General features: G+C 37.3%; 2 long non-coding RNA genes and 1 pseudogene across 2 annotated transcripts; 2 read left to right on the top strand and 1 right to left on the bottom strand.

Moving 5' to 3' along the window:
- Positions 1–8,480: 8,480 nt before the first annotated feature.
- On the top strand, positions 8,481–15,290 carry LOC133693917 (phytyl ester synthase 1, chloroplastic-like; annotated as a pseudogene).
- A 212-nt stretch (positions 15,291–15,502) lies between these two features.
- LOC133693918 (uncharacterized) lies at positions 15,503–16,872 on the bottom strand. The gene is made up of 2 exons (XR_009842199.1): positions 15,685–16,872; positions 15,503–15,592 (listed from the first exon to the last, which is right to left on the bottom strand). It is a non-coding gene; the product is annotated as an uncharacterized LOC133693918 (long non-coding RNA).
- LOC133693919 (uncharacterized) lies at positions 16,858–18,722 on the top strand. The gene is made up of 3 exons (XR_009842200.1): positions 16,858–16,974; positions 17,884–17,963; positions 18,557–18,722. It is a non-coding gene; the product is annotated as an uncharacterized LOC133693919 (long non-coding RNA).
- The last annotated feature ends 138 nt before the right edge of the window (positions 18,723–18,860 follow it).

Here is an 18,860-nt window from a genome sequence, read left to right on the forward strand (position 1 = left end):
GCCCTGAAATTTGCCAAAAAACATTGTAAAAATCATTTATTTAACTGCACTGGAAATGATAGAACAAGTATGACTGCCAAGGATTTTATTAACAGTTCTTAAAAGATGATTCCTTTGTTATATATAAAGAGCGAATGCAGCAAATGAGAAGCAGTTCAAACAGCTTTGACATGCAGAAACTATCCCATCGTAATGTGAACTGTCAACTGGCAAATAATTCAGAGAAAGCCCAAATTTTCAGCGGAAGGTATTAGAGAATAATATAAATTATATTTTAGGATCTCACCTAATAGTTTAAGTTATTGGGTTGAGATGGTTCTTTAACATGGTATCAGAACTTTGATGACCAAGCGGTCACGAGTTCGAATCTGACCATCCCTATTATTTGATAAAAATCAAGCACAAGGTAATGTGGACGTGTGCAAGTTTCAAGCCCAAAAACTTTTTATTTGAGGGGGTGTGTTAGAAAATAATATAAATCATATCCCAGGATCTCATCTAAAAACTTAAGCTATTGGGTTGAGATGGTTCCTTGACAGAAGGTATGCACGTATTTCTTGCTCAAGTCTTCAATACTTGTGATGAAGGGATGAAGGTAGAGATATTAATTAGAACTTACTTCCCAAGAGCTTTATGGTGAAATGTAAGTCCCAAGCCAACACCATCTAGCCCTGAATATAACAATACCAGAAAACATATTTAACATTCTGTAACCTCCTAAGGTTAACACAGACAAAACTCAAATATTTAATCAAATCTTGCAGAACAAAACAACTTTCAGCAAACTCGAAGCTCATCAACTAGAGATCCAGGTCATCTGTCAAGAGTATTCCTTGTTTGCAATACTTGCAGAGTTAAAATTCAACTTAATTTGGAGTTCATCTCAACAAGGCAAAAAATTACCAGGCAAAAACAGAAGGATTGGAGAATCTTTGAATGGTTTCCCAGCAGGGCAAAAATTACCCGAATGTAATGCGACATAAGGTGATATCTTGCAAGTAAAAACGGATGCCATGTTTTGAATGGAAGGCAGTTTACACACTACTAGTTCCCTAAACAACATCTTACAACAGTACGCTGTCTTCGGGTCCTTGTCAAGAACTTGCATTTAAGAACTTCAAAGAGCAAAACTTAGAGCTCTCACTCAAAAACAATCACACCCTCCTTTTCAAGATTTCACCAAATGAGGACCTTCTTAATTGCCAAGCAACCATTGAGAAACTCGGGACCCTTACTAAGGCCATGTTTGTTTCCCAGAAAGTAGTTTCGGGGAAACCACTTTCCAAACTTTCCTGTGTTTGTTTGTCATTAGGAAAGTTGGTCAACGAAAAACACTTTCCGGTCAACGGAAAACACTTTCCAGTCAACGGAAATACTTTCCGGTCAACGAAAAACACTTTTTGGTCAACAGAAACACTTTCCGGTCAACAGAAGTCAAAGAAAAATTTGGTTTGGTTTCCAGGAAAGTGTTTTCCCTTTTGGCTGTGTTTGTTTTCCGGAAAGTGATTTCCGAGAAACCACTTTCCAAACTTTCATGTGTTTGTTTGCCATTAGAAAAGTTGGTCAACGGAAAACACTTTCCAGTTAAAGGAAAATTTGGCTTGGTTTTCAGGAAAATGTTTTCCTGAAAAATTTGGGCGGAAAACACTTTCCGGAAGTTGTGAAAAAATTAGAAATATCATTATTTGCTGATTATATTAAATTTGATCCTCAAACTTTTGATTGCTATATATAATTTGTTTTGAATATTTATTTTTCAATTTCATCTCTTAAAATTTAATTTTTATATTAATTTTGGTCCTTATTTTTATAATTGTTATTTGCTTTTTCCTTATCATTTTTTTATTGAAATTTTTTATTTATCAAATTTGGTCCTCATTCTTTTGATTGTTACTTATTTTATTTGAAATAATTTATGAAATGTTAATTATTATTATTTTAATTTCTTCATCTTTTATTTTTTTTAATTTTTTAGATTTGTTCTCTATTATTTTGATTATTATTTATTTTATTTGAGATAATTTATGAAATTAAATTTTTTTCAATTTCATTCTCATTCAACTTTTTAATTTGTAAGATTTGTTACTCATTATTTTAATAAACTTGAGAAAAATAAAACATTAATAAGTTATTTTCCAGCTTATTTTCCATGACATAACCAAACACTGGAAAGTGTTTTCTAACTTATTTTTCATTACACTACCAAACATCGGAAAATACTTTCCCGGAATTCATTTTCCCGAAATTTACTTTCCAAATGAAAACTACTTTCCAGCAAATAAACGGGGCCTAATATTAATTAATACGTAATGGATCGAACACTACTAGCCTGAAAAAGAAAAAGAAAACGGCTCTTCTGCTCATAAATGAAACGTTCCAAATATTCCTGGAAACTCTTGCTCTATAGACGGAGATTAGCAGCATTATTAATTTCATACAAAACATTAGGATTGATTGAACTTTAAACCTATTTTCCGTTTCTCTCAACAATATATAGTTCATATGGTAAATGTTACATATTAGAACCTGATTAAACATTGTAGTTGTCATGCACATAAATTGTTTGCAGAAGCTCATTGTTTTTGTTCAACACAAAGGAGTTCTTTGTCTTGACAATTTTTAAGGGTACTGGAATGCGGGAACTTCATGCAAAGGATATATTGTTCTATCAATGATATTCCTGTATGGATCCTCTTTTCGCTTCGCCAATAGGTAGGCGATGTTGCGTTCAACTTCAAATTTTATCAGAAAATACAGCTCATTTGCCTTTCCTTCATCTTGCAGCACCTCTTCCATTCCCTTTGTTTCCATATGGGCTTCCCAAACAGAAAATAAAAGTGGCCATGTATCTTTGGCAAGCCACTGGCATAAACACTTCTTGGCTGGCAGATCTCCTTTACTTCCATCCCTATTATAGTGATATCAATCAGCGCAAATAAGCAGGAATGTGTCTGGTATCTGAAGCTGATTCGAAATTCTATTACGAGAAAGAAAGTAACATCATTGCAAGGAGAGTAATCACCTTACTGGTGCAGCCCTCCCAACAGTCTCTCTCACATAGTCATTAACTACAGGGATTTTCACCAAGTCATTGTAATCAAGAATCAGCTGCCATATCCAAAAAGAATAAGGATTAGATAATAATTAAACTGAAACTTGTTCTGTCTTCTATGTGGGCAGATTAAGAACAGCTAGTGTAGTGCCAGGATTAGAAGAATTTAAAATGTAGAGGAAGCATGGATATGAAGATTTAACAAAAATTCTTGAACTCATCAGACGGGGAAAAAAAGCTCTAGAATTCAAAACTAAGAATTTTCTCTGGAAAAAAAAAGGCACAAAGCTTACTTCTTGTATATCATCTTCTCCTACAGTCCCGAAAGGTACAATTGTAGCCCCAACTAAAGCATCTTTGGCGGGCTTCTTCTTTTCTTTTCTTTTCTTTAACAGGAAACCTGATGTCAGGAAAGTTTTTTCAGATAGTTACTGGCCATCCCGTGCCATGTGACGATGCCATTTTCAAAACCTTTTTTAAATAATAATTAAATAAATATTCTTACAAAACTCACCTTCTCATTATTATTTTTTTAACTTTAACTTATTAACGGGTCATTTTTATTAAACCTTCAAAATCTATTTTTTTTTTTGTAATTAATACTTTTATTTTTATATTTAATGCTCCACCATTATAAAATTATATTAACTTTTATATTAAAATAATCAAATTATAATATTAAATTAATTTTGTTATTAATATTACGTTGAACTTTGATTAAGTTATTTAATAGATAAGTTTGTATGTAAATTTAGATTTGTATAAATATTAAATCTTGAAAGGAAATTTTATTTATATACCAATCATGAATTTAAAAAACTAGTTAGTAAGGTAAAATATTGTAATTTTTTTAATTTTTTTATTGTTTTCATTTGCCGTAAATTTACTCTTACTCTTACTTTTATTTTTTATTATTTTATCCTTTTGAATTACTTACTAGGAATAAGATTGTCTCTTGTTAGACTAATTTTTAAGGAACAACTTAGCTAGACGAAGGTCTACATTCAAATAACCACTTCACCACCTCAAGACACAACCATGGAAAGCCCGTTGAAAAGCCTTTTCATTAGTGAATTTTGAAAAAGGGTCTAACATTACTCACAAGAAGGGTGTGATTCTTTCAGTTAGAATGTTTTGAGGGAGTGTATAATATTGTGTTGGTGGGAGGAACCACTGGTGGTGGCTTTGAAACACTCAGAGGGGATAAAACACAAAGTTTTATTTCAAGAACACAAGCTTACAGGAGCAAAAATAAACTTACAACAAGCTTAACAATACACACCCTCTCTTTCTCTCTAGTGTTTCTCTCTATTCTCTCTACTCTCCCACACATAATAGCATAAGCTCAACTTGCTATTTATACACGAATTCAAAACAAGAAAATTCAACCTTCAAGTGTGAAGGCGGCTGTGGACGGTGGTGTGAAGGCGGCTGGCGGTTGCGGCTGGTGGCTGGCGGCTGGTCGGTCATAGCTGGTGGCTGGCTGGCCGGTGGTTGCCTTCCTTGACCTTCTAGATTGAGTTTAGTATTCAACAAATCTCCCCTTTAAACTCAATCGAGGGATGTCATGCCAAGCATGAACTTCATTCTGATAAATGTTTCCCTCTTCAATGGCTTTGTCTTTTTGCACCTTTTCTTTTGCATTCTTCTTTATCTTATAGACCCCTTTGACACCTATTGCTTTCTTGCTTTCTGGTGGATAAGTCAGCTTCCAGGTATCATTCTTTTCAATGACATGCATTTCTTCATCCATTGCTTCTATCTTCTCTTCTGTGATAGCTTTGTTGAAGCTAAGTGGGTCATTATCTGCAAAGAAACAAAATAGAGTTGTATCTTCGATGACTTGCGTGGCATCGTACAACTCGTCAAGATTTCTCATCCTTCTTGGTCCTTCTGACGATGAGGATGTTGCTGCTGGTGTTGATGATGATGCTCCTGGTGTGTTCCTCCTGTTGAATACAGGGAATCTGTGTACCGGACTTTGTGGTTCAGCTGCTGGCATAATCACTGGACTTTGTGGTTCAGCTGCTGGCACAATCGGTTCTTCGACAAGTACTGTTGGTACTTCTTCACCTTCAAGGATCAAATCAATGTTGATCCATTTGCCTGCTTCTTTATCATCATTCCATTCCCAAGATTTATCTTCTTCAAAGATAACATCTCTACTCATAATCACCTTCTTCGTGATGGGATTATACAGCTTGTATCCCATCCTTCTTTCACCATATCCGACAAAGATGCATTTCTCGCTTTTATCATCGAGCTTTCTCCTTCTTGCATCTGGGATCTTTGCATATGCCACACAACCAAAGACTCGTAGATGAGTAACACTTGGTTTGTGACCACTCCATGCTTCTTCTGGAGTGACTCCTTGCAAACTTCTGGTTGGGCAGCGATTCAGTAGATACACTGCACATGATACAGCTTCAGCCCAGTATTGCTTGGGCAACTTCTTTGCTTTGAGCAGACTTCTTGCCATGTCAAGAATCGTGCGATTCTTCCTTTCAGCTACACCATTCAGCTGTGGTGTATAAGCAGGTGTTGTCTGATGTCTGATGCCTTGTTGTGTACAATAGGCTTCAAAGTCATTTGCTGTATATTCTCCACCTTGATCAGATCTCACGGTTCTGATCATGTAGCCACTTTGCTTCTCCACAACTGCTTTAAAATCTTTAAAACAATTGAATACTTCTGACTTCCTCTTCAGAAAGTATATCCACGTCTTTCTGCTAAAATCATCAATAAACGTGAGGAAGTACCTATTTTGTCCAGTCGACATAGGCGTTATTGGGCCACACACATCTGTGTGCACTAACTCCAGTGGCCTCTTTGCTCTCCAGTTGACTTCTTTGGCAAAACTGGATCTGTGATGTTTGCTGAGGACACAACTCTCACAGACTTCATCTGGATGATCAATGTGGGGCAAACCTTTGACCATCTTCTTGCTTGTTAGCATCTTCAGACTTGTGAAATTCAGATGTCCAAGCCTCAGGTGCCAAAGCCATTCTTCACTGTTGGTGATGGCACTCAAACACCTTGCTGCATCATACTGGATGTTCAAAGGAAACATCCTATTCTTGGACATTTTCACATAGGCCATTAATCTCCAATTGTTGTCTCTAATTGTCAGATGACAATTCTTCGAGTAAAAAGTATATCCTCTCTCCAAAAGTTGACCTAAGCTGATCAGGTTTTGCTTTATGGCTGGGACATAATAAACATTGGCGATGTAGCTGGAATCGCCGTTCTTCAACTTGATTGGGATGCTGCCTTTACCTTTGAATGGAACCTTTGTGGTATCTCCAAAAGTAACTAGACCTTGCTTGGTCTCATCTAGATCACTAAATAACTCTCGGTAGCCACACATGTGATTGCTGGCTCCAGTATCTAGATACCATATATTCTCCTGTTTCTCGCTAAGTTCTTGTTGGACAAGAAATGCAGCTTCTTCTCTGTCATCCTTCTCTGCATAGTTGGCTTGCTCACGTATCTCCAACGGAGCTTTCCTTCTGCATTCAGTGCTATAGTGCCCAAATTGATTGCACCTATAACACTGGATATTTCTCTTATCACGGTTATTGTAACCGCCTCCTCTTCCTCTAGGAGTGAATGCTTGTTGTCTTTGGCCTCCTCTGGTGGTATTTCTGCCACCTCTTCCTCTGAAGCTTGTATTCCAAGAACCTCTTCCTTGGAATCTCTGGAATCCTCCTCTGGATTGTTGACTTCCTGCTTGAGTGGTATATCCACTTGTTGAAGTCTCCCCTTGCTCATATCTGTCCTTGAGAGACAGCTTTGCTTGTAAGGCATGCTCGATGGCCTTATCTCCATTTCGCTTTACAATCTTCTGCTCATGAGCTTGCAAAGAACTCATAAGCTCATCAACTGTCAACTTGTCCACTTCCTTGGACTCTTCAATAGCGACAACAACAAAATCAAATTTTGGATCTAGGGATCTCAAGATTTTCTCAGTAATTCGAGAATCGACGATGGCTTCTCCATTTCTCCTCATCTGATTGACTATCACCATAATCCTTGTGTGATAATCAGAAATAGACTCTGAGGACTTCATCTGCAATAACTCAAATTCACCTCGCAAAGATTGAAGACGAATCTTCTTGATTCTGTCAGCACCTTTGTACTTTTGTTGGAGAGCCTCCCATATGTCTTTTGATGTTTCAGCGGAAGCTATGATCTCGAATGTATCTTCATCAAGACCTTGGTAGATGATGGTCTTTGCTTTGTTGTCCTTCTTTCTGTTGACTTTCAGGGCTTGTTTTTGTGCCTCTTGTAAAGCTTCTTCTTCTTCTTTGGACTCTGGTTCATCATAACCATAGTGTACAATCTCCAAACACTCTTGTGAACCAAGGAATGCCTTTAATCTGATGCACCAACTATCATAGTTGTCTTTGGTCAGCTTCGGGATGAGTGTTTGTGTACTTTCTGTAGTCATTTTGCTCTTTTAATGACTATATCTCCTTATGGGAGTTGAATTTGGCAAAACGGACAATGTAGATCGATCCGGAATGGTCGAAATAGTCGGGAACCGGTCTGACTTTGTAGAACTCGGGTCCGAAAATGGGTGAACCGGTCCAAAAACCAATTATGGGCGTCGGGCGGTTCGCTGGGTTGAACCGGGAATATTCTGTGGAATATTCTATCGGCTCGGCTCCGGCTAATAGCGGCTCGGCTTAGCGGCTCGGCTTAAAAAGGGAATATTCTCGGGAATATTCTTCGGCTCGGCGGAGGCTTGGCTTGCGGCTCGGCTCGGCTCGGCGCGGCTTAACGGCTCAAATATGGCGCGCGTGGACGTCACTCGTCTTCTTTCTCTGGCGCGCGTGGGTGCGACTGGGCTACAGTCACCGGATCTTCAGGAGGCGCGTGTCTCTCACCCCGGTGTGCGATGGAGCTGATTTTTGCGGCAGTGAGTTCGTATGGATGAGCTCTACACGGTGGAATGATCAAAACTTGTTTTGGACAACTTTGAAAATTCGGCTATTCCAGAAAATACTTCTATTTTCTGACGAACGGGGCTCTGATACCAATTGTTGGTGGGAGGAACCACTGGTGGTGGCTTTGAAACACTCAGAGGGGATAAAACACAAAGTTTTATTTCAAGAACACAAGCTTACAGGAGCAAAAATAAACTTACAACAAGCTTAACAATACACACCCTCTCTTTCTCTCTAGTGTTTCTCTCTATTCTCTCTACTCTCCCACACATAATAGCATAAGCTCAACTTGCTATTTATACACGAATTCAAAACAAGAAAATTCAACCTTCAAGTGTGAAGGCGGCTGTGGACGGTGGTGTGAAGGCGGCTGGCGGTTGCGGCTGGTGGCTGGCGGCTGGTCGGTCATAGCTGGTGGCTGGCTGGCCGGTGGTTGCCTTCCTTGACCTTCTAGATTGAGTTTAGTATTCAACATATTGCAGCTGTTTTTTAATGCGATGCTTGCTGCTTGCTAGACCCAGTTTCTCAGCTGCTGCTTGGCAATTGAAGAAGGTCCCGAGGGTTCATCTGGTGAAATCTTGAAAAGGATTTTGCATTACTTGTGAGAGGGTGTGATTATTTTTGAGTGAGAGCTCTAAGTTTTGCTCTTTTAAGTTCTTAACTGCAAGTACTTCAAAAGGATACTAAGAGAATATACAGTTCTAATCTGTTCTCTACATAACCAGTAGTGTCTAAACTGCCTTACATTGCCTGTAAAAATATGGCATCCGTTTTTACTTGCATGATACCACCTTATGCCGCATTAAATTCGGGAATTAAGCCTCGGATTGGAGTGAGGACTCAAAGTGTAGGTGGTGGTGATTCGACAGTATTGACATCGGATGTGATTGTTGTAAATGGAACTTCTCTTGTTGAAAAGAAAGAGAAGAATGGGGCCTTGATTGATGGAGGAAATAATGGAAACTTAAAGCACAGAGTTGAGTAAAAGTGGGAGAAAGATGCTATTCTTAAAGATTTGGAAATATTGTGGGATGATGGGTATGGGACCAAGACTGTGAAGGATTATCTTGACGGAGCCAAGGAGATTGTTAAGCCTGATGGTGGGCCACCTCGGTGGTTTTGCCCTGCTGAGTGTGGGCAATCTTTAAAAGATTCACCAATTCTTCTGTTTTTGCCTGGTAGTTTTTTGCCTTGTTGAGATGAACTCCAAAGTTGAATTTTAACTCTGCTGCAACTATTACAAACAAGGAACACTCTTGACAGAATGCTGAATTTTTTATGCAACATTTGACTAAAAATGTTTTCTGTGTTAAGGTTAGGAGGTTGGAGAATGCTGAATTTGTTTTCTGGTATTGTTATATTCAAGGCTTGATGGTGATGGCTTGGGACTTACATTGCACCACAAAGCTCTTGGGAAGTAAGTTCTAATACTTCTACCTTCATTACAAGTATCGAAGCCTTGAGCTTGAAATACGTGCGAACCTTCCAAGAAAATTTTGTCTTTCTCTGAATTATTTGCCAGTCGACAGTTCACGTTAAGTTCACGTTAGGATGGGATAGTTTTTGCATGTCAAAACGGTTTCTACTGCTTCTTATTTGCTGCATTCGTTCTTTATAACAAAGGGACTCATCATTTAAGAACTGTTAATAAAATTCTTGGCAGTCCTACTTGTTCTATCATTTGAGTTCAGTTAAAAGGACGATTTTACAGTTGTTTTTTCTGGAAACTTTCAGGGCATTTGAAGTTCGATGCCTTCATATTCCAGTGCGTGATCGAACGACATTTGACGGTAAGGATTAGTGCCGAAATGAATGGCTGATTCTTCTCTTAATCATGGGTTTTAATATTTAAGCTATGAAGCCCATATTTATTGTCTTTCATCTTCGAACTTACTGTGTATGAATATATTTCTAGGAATATTCATTTGTAATGGTCCTATATGGTTCTTCAAGTCCCTTGCCGATGTGCATGTTTGCTTGCAGACGTGATCCTCATAGTACTTCTTGTTTTTGTGTGTTGGGGCATGCTGTATGTGTGTTCTTTTCTGTTCAATTAAACGTGTTAGAATGCTACCTATCACTAACTCAACAAGGTTTAATGCGTGCAGGGCTGGTGAAAATTGTCGAAGAAACTGCGAGGCTTGAGTATGCCTCATCTCCAAATAAGCCTATTTATCTAGTGGGGGAGTCCTTTGGAGCATGTCTAGCACTTTCTGTTGCTGCCCGTAATCCTCAAATTGACCTCGTACTAGTACTAGTTAACCCAGGTCAGTTTCTACAGTTGCAGTATTTTGTTTCTCTCCATACTCCTAATGACTTTCTGGTTCAAGATCTTTGGATGGTAACTTTGGAGGAAGTCTGACATCCTTAGCATTTTATCTTAGCAACATCATTTAGCAGGTCACAGCTGCCTTTACTCCCTATTTTGGAGGCCTTGCCTGATAGATTACACGATGTATTACCCTACCTTGTCGGCTTTGTCACAGGTACAAATTATGTACCTTTCTGATGTTACTCTTTCCTTTTCTACTTGCTTGTTGTGGAATCATTTATTTATCTCGTTGTTTGATTGTTCTTTTGGAACATCAGGTAATCCAGTGAAGATGGCAGTGGCCAATATCGAATACAAGCTCCCACCACGACTACAATTTCAACTATTGTATCACAATCTCACTGCTTTTCCACCTTCTGTTTCTGTAAGAAATGTGAACACTGGCCTTTGCACTTTTTTTTATTTTGTGGTGGTTTGTGTGTGTGTGTTCGTGTTTGTATAATGTACAATAGAAAACTAAAGGCTCATATGCCATTATTTTCCTTCCTAAATCCTAACCAAGACCAATGGTAGTCTCAATAGAAGTTATGCTCATAGTAATAGTGGGAAACTGGGAATGACATGAGTATTTTTGTGAACGAATCCTTGAGCTCATAGTGTGCAGCAGCTCATATAACCTTGGATTGATTTATGACAAGCTTGTTTGTGCCAATTTATAAAATTAAAAATAATGACAATGAATTGAATTCCTTTACAATGAATTGAATTCCTTTTTTCTTATGCTAACCACCGAACTGCCTTGTTGTCATAAAGAGTGACTGACATAATGATCTGCTTGCCGGTAAACCTTATTAACTTTCAGTATTGTGTACAATGTTCATTCCAGGTTTTGTCTGATATCATTCCAAAGGAGACTCTTATTTGGAGATTGAAATTGCTTCAATCCGCCGCTGCTTATGCTAATTCCCGTCTTCATGCTGTAAGAGCTGAACCGCTAGTACTTGCCGGGTCACTTAATGAGATTCCTTCGTACATTTATTGTTCACACATCTTATGTTATCTGAATGGTCCTTGAAACATCTCTGCTGTATTTGTTTATGCATCAAGATTTATCACTGATCATGCTACATCTGTAATATGTTACGTATTTGTGATTTCTGTTTCAGAAGGGAAAATAGTAATTTGAGCCTTACTTGACCTTTAGAAAGCAGAGTCTCGGAATAAAATTTTCTGCAGTTTTTGTGAATATAGAGCCTGGCATATAAAAGAGAATCAAGCATGCTGCATTTATTTTCTTTGTTGTAGTTCTCTCTTTCTCTCCCACACACTTTCTTAAGCCCATAAACATCTACATGAGGCACCTACACATATTAACAGAGTTGCCCCTTCCCATGCCTTTGTTAATTCGTGCAGGTTCTGTACATGTATGTCGCCAGATACCTTTAAACCCCTTGGTATTGAATACTCGATAAATTATGAAGTGAACAATAATTATAAAATTTCTGTAGCACATTTGGACACTGTAATTTGGAATGATCTTCTTCTATGTGATATTATTTGCTGTAGAGAATCTATGGTTTTCAAAAAACTATCTAAATGTCTGTGTTTGGATCATGGATTTATGTCTTGTAGGAAAGGAGTGTTCCTTTAGTCAAGATTTTCTTCTCATGACTGATTTACTTTGAGATGCTATATGTGATTCCCTCTTGCATTGGTTTAATATGGATGGATGTTGAAGTTGATGCTGTATTTGCATTGCAGTGGAAATGATAACTTGCTTCCTAGCAGGGATGAAGCTTACCGTCTTAAAAGTTCATTGAAGAACTGCAAAGTTCGTTGCTTCAAGGACAATGGGCATGAGATGTTGATGGTAGGTTAAAAAAAGTGGTGTATCCTTGTGTCTAAAATAAGCAGAGAAACTGTATAGGAATGTCTGTATCTTGGACGTTTTGATGCTTCTCGCAGACACCATTTGAGCTCTTTCAAATTAACAGGTTTCTGATCACAAAAAATCTCGAATGACTTCTTACTTGTGAATAAACACTTTAGGTATCATTTTTGGTTTGAGCATATGGATCATCATTTTAGATGACCACACTCTGTACAATGTTTACCATCTATCATGTATTCTACACCCAATGCTTCGGTTGATGAGGTGGTTCTGGGAGCGAAAGCCTGTACCATTTCTTCCTGTTAACTCCTAGACTTTGGTTTTCTGAAAAGAGATCAATCTTGTGAAACATTTGGTGCATCCATAACTCGTACATTGTGATGCTCAGCGCAGTGAAGCTTTATTTCCCAGTATAGAGAGACAGACATATGACTTCTTTTATTTATTTCATTTGCAGGAAGATGGTTTTAATTTGCTTACTATTATCAAAGGTGCTTGCAAATATCGTCGCACTAGGAGGCTTGATTTTGTCTCTGACTTTCTGCCGCCTAGCATGTCTGAATTCAAATGTGTATTTGATAAGGGGATTGGGTAATTCGGCTGACAATTTTTTATACGCAGCTGTTGAATGTATGGCTAGCACTTTTGTGCCTAGAATGAGATAACATGGAGACTTGACCCTGATCAAGCCAGAGCATTCATCATTGTTCATACATAGTCCAATCAGTCAATCTTCTGACTATTTATTAGCCATTTTCTCTGTATGAGTCTCGCTGTTCACTCTTCATTTCTCCATCCTTTATCCCTTCTTGTGTTCTGTGCTGGTGGGGTTACACAACGAGAGAAACAACTCGGCCATCTCTAACCCCTCTCATCCCAGGTGTAAGCCTGGTGTGTCTGGTTGATTGTGACATTGTCTATCCTACTCTCTCTCTTATCTCACAATCTTTTCCATTACAAATTCCATTTCACGTTGATTTTTACTATCAGAAAGCTCTTAATGCTGAATAAATTTGTTGCTTTATTCTGTTCTTGCTCTTTAAACTTAAGGTACAGAATATGATAAAAGAAAAATCTCTTGTAGTTCCAGGCTTCCAGCAAGCTGACAAACCATGTCCTCAGTAGACGAATAAGAAAATATACAACAGTTGTTTCATAATTTAGAAATTTGTATGAATTAAGCTGACTACAAAGGATCTCGGTTTAAATCCTAGGCTAAGTTCTGACAGTTTGGGCTTCCTGTAAACCAGCCTGACTAACTTTTTTATGTTGCATCTCATTATCTGTGTATCAAGCTGATCGTATTAGAATCACATGATTTCTAGGCTGTTTCGCTTTGGTACTTGCCCGGCTGTGTTCTCTACTCTGGACGATGGCAAGATAGTGAGAGGTCTTGCAGGAGTTCCGGATGAAGGTCCTGTCTTATTTATTGGCTACCACATGCTGATGGGATTTGAGATTTATTCTCTTGTAGAAGAATTCATGAAAGAGAAGAATATTGTGGTTCGTGGCATAGCGCACCCTTAACTATTTTCAGAGGTCATGGAGGGTTTATTTACTGGATTTTCAATATCTGATTGGTTGAAAGTAATGGGTGCAGTACCTGTCACAGGAAGCAATCTTTTCAGATTGCTTTCAACTAAATCACATGTGCTTCTTTATCCTGGAGGTCAACGAGAGGCTCTGCATAACAAGGTATGCCAATTGTCGAGTTCCTTGTTTTCATTTCAACAAGTTCTCTTTTGGAGCTAGAAACCATACATCTAAAATTTTTATTTCTTTTATATGATAAATACTTTCTTCTTTTCATTTCTCAAAATGGGATTTTAGCAATGAAATGTAGTAGTGTCAGTTTTGGGAATCGTCTGAAATAGTTGCAGCGTCAATTCGTAAATGCTCTTTGACAAAATCACGATGCCTGCGACCTGGTCACCACTGTTATCTCCAGTGCAGCCGAGACCTCTGATTGCTTTCAAAGGCTCTAGCTAGACCACCTCTATCATCATTGTCACCACCGTACTTCTCTTTAGAACTCTCTGAAATTGCTCAACTCTGAACCTAGCTGCAGTGCGAGGACATCACACATACATCAAAACACAGTTTATTTTTTTTTGTCTTTTCAAGTATTGCTTTGTCCAAATGTTTGTGATATCTCAAGTCTCGTGCCTCTTTAATTTTCAGGGTGAAGCATACAAGTTATTTTGGCCTGATCAACCGGAATTTGTCAGAATGGCAGCAAGGTTTGAAGCCACAATTGTACCATTTGGAACCGTAGGAGAAGATGATGTAGGAGAAGTAAGCTTTGGTTCTATTGACATCAGTTTCTTATTTATTATTTCTAGTCCACGAGCCTTCCTTTGATGGTTGAAACATATTTCTGTTCTGTACATAGCATTGCAAAATCTTCCAATACAGGCATCATTCTACATCCAATTTCTTGTTAGAGAAGGAACAAAAAACTGGTTTTAGTTATCTTTATTTTCATAGCAGTGGTACCTTCGGAAGATTTGTTTCTCCCAGATCTCCTCCTGTTTTACTCTTTATTTTCCAAACTTGTCTTTGAAATTCATGCTCGTAATGGAAAAGATTCTGCCGTCCGGGTGTTGTGGCTGGCTCTAGATTACCATGATATGATGAAAATACCAATACTAAATGACTACATCAGAGGCGCTAAGAGTAAGCTTACAAGAGTAAGGTAATTAACATTCTCCTTATAAGTTATGCAATGATAGTGCATTGTAGCTGAAAGATATAAACTTAAAGACACTGGCTGTTTTTTCACAGTTTGGGTGTTAACTGAGAATATGACCTGAATCTAATTACAGGGATGACAGCAAAGGGGAGGTTGCCAGCACAGAATTATTCATCCCAGGGATTTTACCTAAGCTACCTGGCCGCTTTTATTATCTGTTTGGGAAACCCATAAAAACAAAGGGAATGAAAGAGAAGCTGGAAGACACAGAAAATGAAAACCTATTGTACTTGCATGTAAAATCTGAAGTTGAAAACAGTATCGCCTAATTGTTGAAGAAGCGAGAAGAGGATCCCTGTAGGAATGTCATTGATAGAACAATATATCGTGCTTTCTACTCTCCTTTTCCTGAAGTTCCAGCATTTGAGCCTTAAAAAATAGAAAGACAGGGTACTGGATAGTCTTGAAACGTTTCCACCATCTATGCTTAAAAGCTGATTTATGTACAAAAAAAACTGTGTACTTGTAAAACATTCGTTATGTATGTTTGTTAGACTGTAATAACTAATATTGTAATGAAGAAATGGTCAATCAATTCTCTCTTACTGCAAACACACTGCATTCCAAGTAATGAAGGTCAGTAGCCTGAAATGAACAAAACTTTGTCTGAAATGGAAATTAGAGCAGGACATCAAAGGACTTGCAAGTAATGGAGGTCTCTGTCCAGGACATTGATCTAAACCAACCAAGACAAGAAAGACCTGTGTTCAGTACATCAGCAAAAGCAGAACAGGAAATTTAAAATTTTACTTAAATTACAAGTCTCACAAAATCTAGTCGATCTAGATGATGTAAAGCTTCCTCGGCAGTCTAGTTCCGTCAAGCTTGAATTGAACTGATTGGAAGAAAGCATTGATTAGCCTCCGGATAGTGATGTTTGAAGACAAATGGGTCCTCCATTTTTATAATTTTAAACGCAGAAAACTTAGGTGCTTCTGATTAAAGTCCAGAATGGAAATGGAAGAATCAAAACGAGAATGGAGTAATTGAAATAACATTTAAAGATACATTAAACAATGGTTTTGGTAGTAACGAAATTATGAGTGTTTGAAAATGTATGAGCATTATAGTAAAGTGTAAATTAACAATTTGATTGCTTTTTCTCCCTCCAAAATACTCCAGACACATATAAAAGTAATGAAAGGTCGTAAGGGTTTTTAATACAAAATTGCTTTCAAACTGCAGTACATAGCTCTTCAGCCTTTGATGATCAAGGAAAGGAAACATTTGCATTTCTTACATGTGTGAGTTCGATAGCTCTTTCAACAGAGCAAAGAAGTGTTAAAAATGGCCTGCAGGTTTACCAAAGCTGAAAATTTCATCCATTGCTATTCCACATGAACAAGAAGATTAAAAAGTTTATACCTTGTTAATTATGTGAAAAAGATGCCGAAAGGAAGGTTTAGTTCTGCTGTTAGTGTTGCTTCCCCCACCTCAGTGATCTAGCTCATCACCTGGAACAAAAATATCTGCAGTTCAGCATTACCAAGCCACGCTGATGATAAAAGAATTATTCAAACTCATAACAAATCAACATTCTAAAGGAAACAGAACAAATTCATGAACCAAACACTGGACCTGGGGAAGCCATTGAGCAGAGAAATGACATCAATCATACCTTGTAAATCATCCCCCACCCTTGATAACACCTTGGTTCATATTGATCATGCAATCCCCTTCACATTTCATGATTTTAGAGCTTGAAGAATTCTTGTAAGAAACTTGCCTTACCTTGCTTTCTAGCATTTGTTGAATACAATGAACACAGCATGACAAATAGATAGCATATTGTAATATTTTGAATTAAATGATTTAGGAAAAGGCTAGAAAGCCCTTAGTGGCTTAAAGAGAGAGTATAAATAAATAAGGGTATAATAGTAATTGAATAATAGTTGATAAATATAAATAGAAATGAAAAAAAAAAAACAAGAGATCTGAAAATTTAGAGTGAAAAACTTACGGGAGAGAGAAGGGAGAAAGAGGAAGAAGAAGAAGAAGAAGAGAAAAGAGGGAAATTAGAAGGGAAATAAAAAGGAGTTGAAGGAAATAAGTTTAAAGGTAAGATTATGTATAAATATGTGTTAATTAGGCTTTAATTTCAGTTTTGATGGATGTTAGGGTTTTGAAAATTTGTGTTTTGAGTTTGATTGATGAGTTAAATTGAATGTTAGGGGTTGATTGTTGTGGTTAATTGATGATTTAGTTGATTATGGAAGATTGTGATGATTTTGAGTTATAGTTTTGTTTGAATGGTGAATGTTGAGTTAAAAATCAGGGGAGAACAGTAGGTTTCTGTTAAAATTCTGGATTGGAGGTTGAAGATGACGAAAATTCAATTTGGTCCCTCAATTTGCAAAAATTACAGTTTAGTCCCCGAACTTTGGAAAATTGCAAATTGGTCCCTGGAGCCTATTCCGAGATTCTGAACAGAATAACATATGAATTATGGACAGAATTACTGTATAGATAAGAGAATTTAACACTTTCAATTTGGTCCTCCAATTTGACAAAAATTACAATTTGACCCTAAAAATTTGGTAAAATTCCAGAATGGTCCCTGGGGTATAATGAGATGATCTGGACAGAAATGAGGATGAATTATGGACATAATTTCAGTATATTCATGGATTTATGATAAATTTTAGTTTGGTCCTCCAATTTGACAAAAGTTGCAATTTAACCCTTAAGAATATGATAAATTACAGATTAGTCCCTAGCTGTAATATTATCCTTTTCAGATTAGTTTGATGAATAATTGAGGGTTATTTAGTGAATTATTACCAATTTTATTAATTGTTTTATTATGGATTAGTTTTGGGAAAAACCGTTAAATGTTGGGTTTTTAGGAAAGATAACTAGTTAGTTCAAAAACATTTAGGGTTATGGAATACACCCTTAGATAAGTGTATTAAATAGGTTATATATATTCTTTTGAGTCATTTTTAAATATGTCTCCTTTATATTCAGATAATCCTGATATTCTACCGGCGGGACGTCAGTAGGATTTTCTTCGATATCAGCTTTGAGTTTTGTTGCTTTCGAGTCAGGTGAGTGGATAATTTTCCATATGCATGAGAAATAGTGTAAATATTTGATTTGTTAATATGAATTGAATCATGCTTCTTGATAATATATATGTTGATTATTATCCTTGTTATGATAAAGCATGATCAATTATTGAATCTGAATTCTTGATATGAACCAACATATATTTTGAATTGACTTCTGAATTGATAGCTCCTCATTTGATTGATGTCATGAGTTGAGCTTTGAGATATGAATATGTTTGTTAGATTATGATTATGAACCTATGGTATGTCAATCAGAATACCCATGCTAACAGGGTAGTGTTAGTCTTTGTGCACATCGTATCTGAACCCTAGTTGGTCGGGGGAGTCACCAACCTGTGTGGACTGATCATCCCACAGTACGGAGCCTCATGCTCATTGCATTTTGATTTTCTGACGAACTTTACCATTTGATCTTCTTGTTATGGCCTATTTGAGAAACCTTCCTATAAGAACCTAAAGCCATACTTGTATATATATTTCTCATTGTTTTATTACCTCGTGTGTGTATATTGAACGTTATCTACTCACTGAGTTGTTGAACTCACCCTCTCATTATTTATCCTTTTCAGGCTTATAGCTTGATAGCAGGTTATTTTGTTGGACCTTCAGAACCTGCTTTTTTATTGTACTTTGTACCTTTCCTTTATGTCTAGTTAGTGCTCCAAAACTCTGAACTTTTATAAACTTTTGTATTAAGACAATTCAATTATATTATGTAATTGATTTTGTTATTAATGTTGCGTTGAACTCTGATTGAGTTAGGATAAGTTTGTGTGTAAGTTTGGGTAAGCATAGGCATGGAACCTTGGAGGGGAACCTTGCCTATGTGCCGGTCATGGATCCGGGGATTGGGTCGTGACACATATAGAGATA

Source organism: Populus nigra, chromosome 5 (assembly GCF_951802175.1).
Source record: "Populus nigra chromosome 5, ddPopNigr1.1, whole genome shotgun sequence".
Lineage (NCBI taxonomy): Eukaryota > Viridiplantae > Streptophyta > Magnoliopsida > Malpighiales > Salicaceae > Populus > Populus nigra.